The sequence below is a fragment of the Engystomops pustulosus genome, chromosome 6 (genome assembly GCF_040894005.1).
Source record: "Engystomops pustulosus chromosome 6, aEngPut4.maternal, whole genome shotgun sequence".
NCBI classification, from domain to species: Eukaryota; Metazoa; Chordata; class Amphibia; order Anura; family Leptodactylidae; genus Engystomops; species Engystomops pustulosus.
The window spans coordinates 172,774,155-172,786,818 of NC_092416.1; the positions used below are offsets into that span (position 1 = coordinate 172,774,155).

The following is a 12,664-nucleotide window of genomic DNA, read 5'->3' on the forward strand; positions in this document are numbered from 1 at the left end:
AAAATTGGTAAAATAACACTTTTCACAACTAAAATTTTTCCAACAAAAGACAAATCACGCATTTTCCAAAAACACAACTTCTTATCCACTTTTTCAGCCACATCCTTCCAAGATTCATTCCCATCCAATCTCTCATCAAACTTCACACCCAGTATTTTCATGCTTCCTCCCACACAATTCACACCAACATCTTTACTAACCTCACCCAAACCAAAAAGCTTACACTCAGTCTTTTCCCAATTCACCCTGAAAGCTGATGCACCACAAAAAAAGGAAACCAACAATTTAACTCTACGCAACCCACATTCAGACTCACAAACTATACACACGTCATCCATATAACCCGCCACCTTTAAAGTTCTACCACCAGCACCCGGAACATGAATCCCCTTAACCACTTTATCACCCTTAATCAAACACAAAAGAGGCTCCATTGCACAAATAAAAACTATAGGTGACAATGGACACCCCTGTCGAACTCCTGATAAAACATCAATTCTTCCTGATAAAATCCCATTCACCAAAACCTTACTAAAAATACCCTTATATAAACTTCGCACCTTTTTAACAAAATCACCCGTGAAACCTAATTTTACTAACACCTTAAAAAGAAAATCGTGCGCTAACCGATCGTAGGCTTTCTCAAAATCTAAAGACATAACATAAACATTCTTACCTCTCTCCCGACAGTCCCACAAAACATCTCGCAACAAACATAAACTTTCATGCACACTCCTCCCAGGCACCGCACAAAATTGTTCATCACTCACTACATTCCCAATCACACCTTTCATCCTATTTGCTAGAATCTTTGCATATATTTTGTAATCGACGTTTAATAAACTAATCGGCCTCCAATTTTTTAAACACTTTAAATCACCTTTCTTCGGTATCAAAACAATCACTCCACCTTTCATACTTTCAGATATACACTCATTCTTCCACATATATCTACACACTTCCAAAACATCCTTTCCTATAATACTCCACATACATCTATAATACTCAATCGGCAATCCATCCTCTCCTGGCGTCTTACTCAATCTCATCCCCATCACCACCTGCCATACTTCATTCATCGTGATCTCATTCAACAAACTTTCCTTCCCACCTACATCCACTTCTTTTTCCAACACACTCAAAACCTCACTCTCTAAACCTTCATCCCTTTCTTTTCTTGCAAACAATTCACCATAAAACTTCTCAATCTCCCCTAATACATCCTCAGACTCATTCCCATCAACATCCATCACCACATCCATACTTGGCCTTTTAGAAAAAACTTTTTTAAAGAAAAAACGTGTACACTTCTCGTCTTCTTCTAATTTTTCCACTCTTGCTCTAAAAATAATACTTCTCCCTCTCTCACTCAAAAACTTATTAATCTCCTCTTTCACAACACCAATCTCACTTTCAACATCCTCACCCCACTCACGCAATAAATAAAGAAAACGCAAGCGTTCATTCAGACTAACAAAAACTCTCTTTCTCTCAGCAGCTTTACGTACCCCTCTCTTCATGAAAAAAATTTTAGTCCTCCTTTTAACCTCATCCCACCATTCTAATATATTTGCATACTCACTTTTTTGATTCTCCCACTTCCTATAACAACTCTCATACCTTTCCCTTACATCTTTTCCTTCCAACAAACACACATTCAGTTTCCACACACCCTTACCAAACACCCTTCCATTCACCACATCCATACTACAAGTTAAACATTCGTGGTCTGAAAAGAAAACAGTTTTTTGACTATATTTTAAAGAACATAAATTATCCGAAACAAAACAAAAATCAATCTTAGAATTAACTCCCCCCCTATCTGCATGATATGTTTTCAAATCAACCCCACATTTTTTTTGAATATTACATAAATTGAAATCAATTAAAGTATCTTTCAAAACTTTTTCAGATACATCCGGATCCTCCCTGGTCACATCACAATTAAAGTCCCCGATGACGACCACTGGTAACCTCCCAGGTAAGTGCAATCTTATTTTCTCAAATAAAACCACTCTCTCACTCTTTCTGACCGACGCATACACATTAAAGATTTTCAATTTTACCCCATATACCTCACACACCACCATCACACACCTCCCTTCTTCAATCACTACATAACTTTCCACACACACTTTATCCCCTTTAAACAGAAAACCAACCCCACTATTTCTTGAATCAAAACCAAAAGACCAAATCATTTTTCCAAATTTCCATTCTTCTTCTTTCACCCACTCACACATTCCACACTCTTGCAAAACAAAAATATCAGCCACTTCTTGGCCCAAAAAATCAAAAATGGCCGCTCTCCGGCTCTTTGATACCAACATTCTAACATTTTGTGAACATAGGATCAAAGACATTTTTTAAATAAGAAAAAAAAAATACAAAACTCAAAAGAAAAAATCAAATTCTAAACTGAAGGTAGGGTCCAAAAACCTCTGGGCAACTACCCATAACGTGATTAACCTCTTTCTTCTCAGATACAAATCAAGTACCGGCTTCTTCTTCATCCTTCTTATACTTCTTAAATTTCTTCTCGTCAGCCCACCTGTGTGGATGAGGCGACGATTCATCGGAAAAACCTTGGATCTCAAGTTCAGAATCAGTCCCACCACCCTCCCTTTTACACGACCCTGTCTCTTCTGAAAGAAAAAGACCAATATTGTCTGCATCAGACAAGTGACCAGGGCTTACCGCCTCTAGGATCATATCTTCAGGGACAACTTCAGGCACCAACTCTTCCATTTCTTGAACCTGTGCCCTTTCAGCCTCCCTCTCAATTCTTTCAATCTCTCTCTGTACCGCTTCCTCCTCAGCTCTAGCTTTTGCTGCCTCCTCTCTTTCCCTCTTCCTCTCGGCAGCCCACTCCATCTCTTTCTTTTTTAAATTTTCTCGGAACTCTCGATTCTTCCTCTCTGTTTCTTCCTTTTCCTTCTCCCTCCTCCTCTCCCGTTCAGGACAGTCCTTATACAAATGAAGCGAGCTATTACACAGGTCACATTTCCGCCCAACAGTGCAGCTTCCTGCTTCATGTCCTGGTGTTTTACAAATTTTGCACACCAACGGATGAGGACACACATCCTGTGTATGACCAAAACTGTAACACTTCCTACAGTACTGAGGTTGACCCGAATACATAAAGTATCCACGATATCCACCGACTGAGAAATTTGCTGGAGGGTGCATAAATCCTCCTGCACAACTTGGATCAGGCTTGAACCGTACATGATACCGGATCTTACACATATAAATCCCCAAGTCGTTCTGTAGCTTAATACCCCCTCTAATTGTTTGGCAATAGCCACTTAGATACCTTGTGATCAAGTCTACAGGGGTAAAAGAATCATATACATGCACCGTGACAATCTTTTCATAAACGGTGAACAAAGGTCTTACCTGCACGCCACACATCATGGGATCAGAGGCAATAGACAACAGACGATGATAAACTTCCTGACAAAACCCTTCTTTTTCGAAGGTTACCTCATGCTTGCCCTGGCGTCGGTAAGAATTAACACCATGGATGAGCTCCTTTGGTACTCCCAGCTTCGTCATCACGATATCTCCAACAAGAAAATGGTAGTCGTTTCTTACTTTATCTTCAGGGTCAACCTCCAGAGAGATGGTGTTCCTGCGTCCTTCCATAATCTTCTTCAAACGATGAACTGTCAACCACAAGGGTTACAGAAAAAGAAAGCTTTCCTCTTCCAAGGAAAAAGTCTCCAAGTCCACGACCCGGAAGCGCCCTCTCGACCCCTGACTCCGTCCGGACAAGCCTTGATCGGAGCCAAAAGGCCGAGAAGCGATACCGACCATAGCTCGCCCAGACCGGGCCCCCTTCAGAACTCTCAGCACTGCTCACGGAGAGGAGACACCGCCAGGAGGCGAAAAACCTACTCTGCAAGTCACACAGTCCTCTGCGTGGGGACGATTAATCTGCATAGGACCGCCCCCAACAGGCACCTCCCCCGCAAAGCAGCAGGGGGGCCGAGCGAGCGGGCGTCTGCACTTCATCTGCCAGCCGCCCGCTGCTACACCCTCCCCACAACAACTCATTTGTCAAGTCAGTCTGACCGACCGACTGCCTGCCTGACGGCTCAGAGATCACTTTTCCTTTCTCTTGACACAGCCGCTGGACGGTGTGAGGGGACAAGCACGCTCGCTCCAGCACACGCTGATAGCTACAGCTTACCTTCGGTCGTTCGCACCTTCTCAGACTGTGACTGCTAGCAGTGGAGGAGGAAGCAGCCAAATCTCAACCTGCAGGTGTCTTCGATTCAAGTAGACGGCTCCAGACTAATCATGATCCAATTAGCTCCAATTAATTAGGCCGCCGATTAGGTCACTTTTATTTTTCCTTTTTTTTTTTTTCCTTTGTTCCGGGTCGGGCCCATTTAGCACCTCATTAATCAATTAGTGAGAAGCCTTTGTTCCTCCTGCAAAAGACACAGCACACAACACACCTGAGTAGGTGACAAAGCACAAGAGCGTCGTCGACGTCACATTGCAAACTTCGGCTCCATTTCTTTTCCCTTTTCCAAAGTTTTGCTATTTATTTCTCTATCTTTTTCACCAAGTTAAGAAGGGGTGCACCGGTCCTGGAGGTACTGCAATACCAGGTCAATGCGTGGAGTGGACAGAGCAAGCTCTTTTTCCATCTCCCTGTTCCAAAAATCCATTTAATATATGGTCCCCAGATAGGGGACGTATCAGATATTAAACTGATAAGAACAGATCCCCTTTTTTTTTTTTTAATTTTTTATCTCAGTTATCTCAATGCTCAAGTCAAAATGGAAAAATGTCTTTTGTTTTTTGCAGAAAAAAACGACTTCCACAACAAGAGATCAAGATTTCATCACAGATAATGCAAGTAAATAATAAAGTATTCTATATATTTTTTAATTTTTTTAAATTCTTATATAATTTTAGAGAAAAAACTATAAGTAAAAAAAGGAAAAAACAAGTTGTTACCGTAAAGTGCAGTTCCAAATGTCCGGCTTCCATAGATTCTTAGCTGCTTGAACTCCTAAAGATAGCTTATCCCTCCAAAAATGCAAGAATAAATAGCTTAAAAACAACTTTAAACAGTCATTTTCACAAACATTTTCTTTTCTAAAAATGGAGATGTTTCTTGTTTTCCATAACGCCATCTTTACACATGTGATTAAAATCCAAGCAACTTTAAAATCTTCATTTTTTATCTTCAATCCGTAAAAAATCACATTAAAGTCTAAAAAGCGGACATTAGTTAAAATTTTTAAAAGGTTACTCACTTTTCTCCAGACATTTTGGGCGAAGACACAGTCCCAAAAAACGTGCATTGGTGTTTCGCTATGTAAACAATTCGACCTTGGGCACTTTTCAGACCTAGAGAGTCTCCTGCGGTACTGAAATTCCCTGGTGGGGAGACAGTCCTTTATTGCACACCACAGGAGCTCTTTTTGCTTGTTGGATAATAAATTAAAATTAATGTTCTTCCAAATTTCCTCTGATACATCTCCATTAAAATTCCCCACTGGGCTGCACACCACTTTCTCATCAATTAGGCGAAGAATCTTTTTGTGGTCTTTTAAAATCTCCGTGCTGACATCTTGTAAATGGTACATTCTAATAATTCTTTCTAAAACAATATAATTACCAGCAGGGATCCACCTGTACGGACAGGACAAGGGCAGGTTCGCCCACTTATACTTCTTAATTAAAAAACCACAATTGTACAGAGTAAAACTTTTCAAATTAAAATCCGGTCCTAAAATAGTGTTTATACAAAGTGCCAAATATTTACAATATAAAAATTTCCTCAGGTCTGGGAAAGCTCTTCCTCCTTTAAAAATAGATTTGCATAATTCTTCTCTCTTGCATCTTTCCATTTTGCTACCCCACAGAAAGTTAAAACATATTTTTATAAACTTTCTTAAAAACAGGTTGGAGGGGGGAAAAATCATGGAAATATATAAAAACATAGGCAGTAAAACTTGTTTAACGATTAAAATCTTGCCATCCATACTTAGCTGCCTCAGCATCCAGAAAGAAACCTTCTTCTTAACTCTTTCCAGGAGAGACTCCCAGTTCTTGATGGCTCCACAGTTTTCTGAAAAAAAGATGCCTAAAATCTTCATTTCTTGCACTTTGTTAAAAAGACAGTTTTCATCAAGTTTAAAATTCCCACATAATAAAATATTCGATTTTTCCATATTTAATTTAAAACCTGACGCTCCTTGGAACCACTGCACCACCCGGGTTATCCGGTTTATTCCCTTCATGTCCCGGGCGAGCAGTGTAACGTCATCCATATATGAAATTAGCTTGACAGGAATATTTTTGTTGCCAGGAATAAAAACACCACTTATCAATTTGTCTTTTCTGATGGCACAAAGCAATGGTTCAAGAGCACACACGAATAAAATTGGTGATAGCGGGCATCCCTGTTTCACACCGCTTTTGATAAAAACCTTCTCTGATAAAAAACCATTCACAGAAATTTCGCTAAAACACTTATTATATAAGATCCGGATAAAATTGATAAAAACTTGCGGACAACCCATCTTCTTCAATACTTGGAATAAAAAATCGTGAGACACTCGGTCATAGGCTTTCTCAAAGTCCAAACTTAAAACAGCGAGATCCTGACTTCTATCCTTAAAATCCCAGAGAATGTCCCGAATTAAAAGCAAAGAGTCCGAAATTCTCCTACCTGGTATTGCACATGTTTGGTCCCGATGAATGACAGAAGCAATGGTGCCTTTTAATCTGTTGGCCATTATCTTTGCGAAAATTTTGCAGTCGGTATTTAAAAGCGTAATTGGCCTCCAATTTTTAAGATCGTTTTTATTACCTTTTTTAAAAAGAAGCACAATCAGGCCCTCCTGCCACGAATCTGGAGCCGCTCCTGTTGATAAAATTTCTAAAAGGACTTCAAAAAAAGATGTGCAAATACAATTCCAAAAAAACTTATAAAACTCAATAGGTAAACCGTCTTTTCCAGGTGTTTTTAAATTGTTAAAACTCTTCACAGAACTAAGAACTTCTTCTTTTGTCAAATTCTTAGATAAAATAGAACAATCTTCTTCATTAAAACAAGTGTCAACATTCTCTAAAAAATATTCGCTTAAAAAAGGATCACAAGATTTCTTACTGAATAAATTAGAATAAAAGTCTTTTACTTTACCGAGTTTACCGGGTGTTGTCTTCTCTCCATCAAGCTCGTCAATAAAATCTTTACCTCCGGATACTTTTTTAAAAAAGAAACTGGTACATTTTTCATCTTCTTCGAGAACTTTAACTTTAGAATTAAAAATAATTTCTTTACCTTTTTCCTTTAAAAGCCTCTTGATCTCGAACTTGGTGTCTTCAATTTCTTTCTCCACATTCACGCCCATCTTTTTAAAAGAATAAAAACACTGAAGTTGAGTAAATAACTTATTATAAAACATTTTCTTTACCTTTGCTTTTCTTTGACTTTGTTTGATAAAAAACTTCTTTATTTCAACTTTGGCAAAGTCCCACCATACAGATAAATTACTGAAAAAAGGTTTTTTCAACTCCAGTCTTTTAAAAAGAATTTTAAATCTATTGCACACCTCCAAATCGTTAAAAATTTTAGTGTTTAGCTTCCAATGAGAAGGTTTTTTGTTAAAAGCATTTTGGTTTAAATTTAAAGTGCATGAAATTATCTTGTGGTCAGAAAAACCATTCACAGTTGTTTTAAAATTTGTGGCTTTAAAGTGCTTTGAGGAGAAAAAATAGTCGATCCGAGATTCAGCTATTGCACTTTGCCAAGTGATTCTGGATTCCTCACTGCTTCCACAGGATTTCCACACATCATTAAGATCCAAATCTGCAAGAATATTTAAAACAAAAGTAGCGGACTTCTCCTTCTTCCTCCCGTCCAAATGACAATTAAAATCACCACCAATAATTATAGGGTCTGTGCCAACTAAAAACAATTTTAAAATTTCAAATAACTCCATCCTTTTTTCTTTGCATGTATGTCCGTAGACTGAGAAGCATTTGATTTTTTGGCTTTCCCTTTCCACAGTGACCGATAAGATCCTGCCGGGGTAGATCTCTTCAGAATTAATAATTTTCCAATCTTTGTTACATAGGAAAGCTACACCGTCACTCTTGGTCTCATTTCCTCCTGAGAAGATGTAGTTACCATCCCATGAGTCTCCAAGGTAACTATAGGACATTTTTTTCTCAATATTAGCTTCCTGTAAAAAAATAAAGTCATTATTTTGGTTTTTAAAAAAATCATATAAAGCAGCTCTTTTGAACTTGTTGTTTAGGCCCTGAGTATTCAGGGATGTGCACCGAATCATCCTTTTTCATGATCCTGAGGGCTCTCCCTCTCGCCCTTGTGAGGTCTTCCTATTTTTAATTTTGAATGTTCGGAATCCGAGCCGCTAGATGATATGTCACCCAGAAGTTCAAATTCCTGTGGGTTAGTAAAGGATGCTTCTTCTTCTTTTCTATCTTTTTTAGGTCTCTTCCGCGACTTACCCGAGGTGTCCATCGGCTGTTGGGCACACGGGATTTCAGATTCCGTCCCGGACACCGAGGATGACTGAGATGGCTCCACCACGGTAAGTTCCTTATCTAGGCTCTCAACCTGTTTCTTCAAAAAATTAACTACAGTATCCGATGCCGCAGTTGCGACTTCTTCAACTATATCACCGCTCACCACGATGTTTTCCTCCATTTCCACATTCTTCTCGTCCCCATCTTCACCAGCCGGAAGGTCTTCTGACGGCTTACTCACATCCTCCTGGGGGACACTTGTTTGCTCCTGTTCAGGAGATTCAGAACTCTCTTCCGATTGTTCTTCTCTATTTTTCGGGCAATCATTACTTTGATGCGGGGTCCCAGGGCACTCCTTACACACATCGCACACTCCAGTGTCGTGCCCATAAGCCTTGCATTTCCGGCAATAATCCGGCCTGTTGGAAAAAAAAACATTTCCTCTCACCCTTCTTATGTAGCAGAAGGGTGGAGGTCGCATGACCCCGCCATAGGCGTCTGGGTCTTTTTTAAGGGTAACAAAATAAAGCCTCTTCCCGTTCCAAACGCCGAAAGAGGTTTCGCACCTTTTCCTGGGGACAATCTTCTCGCAATAGGGTGCAAGAAAGTCTTCCACCTCCTTATCCGAGATGAAAGGACTATACATCTGGATCGTGATAAGTTTAGTTAGGGTCTGGTAGATTGGAGAAACTTCAATCCCTTTCCACACGTCCAGGTGCTTAGTCTTTGTATAGGTTTGGAAAACCTTCTCACACAAAGTATCCTCCGTTAGAGTTACATCAATGATACCTCTCTTGCTGTAGCTCTGAACGCAAATAAAATGTTTAGGTTCCAATTTCATCATTGGTGCCAAAATTTGATGAAAAATAAAGTTTGCATCTTTGTTGTATATTTGTTCTGGTACAACCCAGAAACGCAGAGTCTTCTCCAAAGTAAAATTAACTGAAAAATAATCAGACGAATCGTCTTGGCTTCTGGATGCCATCTTCTCAATAACAGGTTTCAACCCTTTCTCGTCTTTAAATCTTCAGAGAGAAAAAAGGTTCCTGCAGTCAGCGAAGATTTTGATGAGCCTTCTTATCGCCTCTTGAAAATGGATTAGCGTTCCCGGGGTCCTTCCGATCCTTCCACTGCACCGTAGAATCCCTTCTCCGTTGAAGCGTCCAGCCGTCCAGATCCTCCGGGTCCACCGTCACCAAGAAAGAGTTTTTTCTACTCGGACTATGAAGCTTCCCCCCTATAGCAGCAGGTTTCAGTTAAGAAACAAGGCCGAGGGCTTACTTTTCACCGAAGTAGAGCAGACTCTGACCTTCCAGCACAAATTTGATCGTGCCAAAAGGCCGAGAAGCGATACCGACCATAGCTCGCCCAGACCGGGCCCCCTTCAGAACTCTCAGCACTGCTCACGGAGAGGAGACACCGCCAGGAGGCGAAAAACCTACTCTGCAAGTCACACAGTCCTCTGCGTGGGGACGATTAATCTGCATAGGACCGCCCCCAACAGGCACCTCCCCCGCAAAGCAGCAGGGGGGCCGAGCGAGCGGGCGTCTGCACTTCATCTGCCAGCCGCCCGCTGCTACACCCTCCCCACAACAACTCATTTGTCAAGTCAGTCTGACCGACCGACTGCCTGCCTGACGGCTCAGAGATCACTTTTCCTTTCTCTTGACACAGCCGCTGGACGGTGTGAGGGGACAAGCACGCTCGCTCCAGCACACGCTGATAGCTACAGCTTACCTTCGGTCGTTCGCACCTTCTCAGACTGTGACTGCTAGCAGTGGAGGAGGAAGCAGCCAAATCTCAACCTGCAGGTGTCTTCGATTCAAGTAGACGGCTCCAGACTAATCATGATCCAATTAGCTCCAATTAATTAGGCCGCCGATTAGGTCACTTTTATTTTTCCTTTTTTTTTTTTTCCTTTGTTCCGGGTCGGGCCCATTTAGCACCTCATTAATCAATTAGTGAGAAGCCTTTGTTCCTCCTGCAAAAGACACAGCACACAACACACCTGAGTAGGTGACAAAGCACAAGAGCGTCGTCGACGTCACATTGCAAACTTCGGCTCCATTTCTTTTCCCTTTTCCAAAGTTTTGCTATTTATTTCTCTATCTTTTTCACCAAGTTAAGAAGGGGTGCACCGGTCCTGGAGGTACTGCAATACCAGGTCAATGCGTGGAGTGGACAGAGCAAGCTCTTTTTCCATCTCCCTGTTCCAAAAATCCATTTAATATATGGTCCCCAGATAGGGGACGTATCAGATATTAAACTGATAAGAACAGATTTTTTGATTGAAAGAGCCTTTATTCACAGATACACAGTAAAACTTACAGACAGTGTGTGCCATGACGCAGCATGGGCTTTGTACAAAGCACACAATAAATTAAGATACACTCCTAGCACTATCCTAACACTATGGCAGAATAAGTGCTACTCTAGCATACTAGCTCAGGCAAACAAAAAACACACATTTCTCAATAAAAACAACTAACCTGCAACAGGGGGTGGGAGGGGGGGAGGGAGGAGGGGAAGGGGGTAAGTTGTCACAGGCCCGAGGCTTTATTGAAAAATCACAGACACATGAGGGAGGTAGGGGGGAAGGAGAGGATGGTAAATCTTCTTCTTCCTGGATGCCTCCTTCTGTGGGGAAAGAGGCAAAGTCCCATAACTCCCTAAATAAAGTCCAAGAAAAACAAAGTCCACAAGAGAAAATGAAGAAGAAGCTTGTCAGTCCTCTTCCTCTGAGTCCACCCTGCTGTCAAGGGAGGCGTAGTCTCTGAGCTGGCTCAAGACTAGCCGGTGACAGTCCTGGATGGACAAAGTTTCTCTGTGGAGGGTGAGGCGCCTCCTGGCGTACCACAAGACGTCTTTGAAGCAGTTCATAAGACGCCAGGCATCCTGGATGGCCCCCACCGTGTGGGTGCCTTGGAACAGGCCATAAAGTGCAGCGTGGCACGTCATGGTGTTCCTGGGCACAGAAAGAAGCAGTTCGTGATCCAGAGCTTTCAACAGGCCCCGAGCAAAGGGGCATTCCCAGAACAGGTGCAATGATGTCTCCTCCGCAAAGGGACACCGGGGGCAGTACTGGGTTTTGCTCAGGTTGCGGGCTGCCATAAATGACCGGGTGGGGAGGCCCCCCTGGATGGCCATCCATGACAGATCCTTGTGCCAGTTGTTAAGCCTTTCACACGACATGTTGGACCACACGGTGTCCATGGTGCTGGTGGTCAGCCCCGGAACACACTCCACAAGATCCTTGGCTCTGATGACTTTGTGGATAGTTTTAGGCTTCCACAAATCCGGCTTGAGTCCCTCCAGATGTTGATCCCTCACAAATTTCACCGCCCTGGCATAGTACCAGGGAGGATCCCAGTTGTAAGGGAAGGAGCTGTTCCACTTGTCCCAACCAAGCCCCCGCCACAGGGGAAGAAGGAAAAAGCGGGACATGGACTTTCCGGCAGAGTCCCTTGGTGTTCGCAGAGTTCGTCGGACCATGTCACACACAAAAGAAATCCAAAGCAAAGTGGAGATGTCGGGGATGCCCTTACCCCCCTTGCGAGGCTCCTTGTACATGACAGACCTTTTGACTCTGTCCATCTTTGAACCCCAAACAAACTTAAACACGGTCCTGGTAATGGCCTTGCTGACTTCGGCCGTGGGAGGCCATGCCTGTGCCGTATAGTGTAGCACAGGTAGCACCTCGTTACGCAGGACCAATGCTTTCCCCGTGAGGGTAAGCTGTCTGAGGGCCCACAGTCCAATCCGTTGGTTTACCTTGGCCAAGCGTTCTTGCCAAGACTTCGTGGCTGCTCCGTCTTTCCCAAACCAAACCCCCAAAACCTTGATAAAGTCTTGCTGGATGGTGAAGGGAAGAGGTGCAGAAGAAGCAGGATGCCAATCCCCGAAGAGCATGACCTCCGACTTCTTGCAGTTGACCTTTGCCCCCGAAGCTTGTCCGAACTGCTCACACGTCTGGGCGAGTTCCGTCACCGAACGCTGGTCTGCGCAGAAGACGGTCACGTCGTCCATGTAGAGTGAGCACTTGACCTCGGCGTGTCCTGGTCCCGGTGCGGTGATCCCTCTGATCTCTCCTCTCTGCCGGATAGATTCTGCGAACAGCTCTATAACACAAACAAAGAGAAGA

The 12,664-nt window shown here is 42.5% G+C and overlaps 2 pseudogenes; both read right to left on the reverse strand.

The window, feature by feature from the left end:
* Positions 1-4,585: 4,585 nt before the first annotated feature.
* On the reverse strand, positions 4,586-4,800 carry LOC140066318 (U2 spliceosomal RNA; annotated as a pseudogene).
* Positions 4,801-10,650: 5,850 nt separating this feature from the next.
* LOC140066271 (U2 spliceosomal RNA) lies at positions 10,651-10,824 on the reverse strand (annotated as a pseudogene).
* Between the last annotated feature and the right edge of the window lie 1,840 nt (positions 10,825-12,664).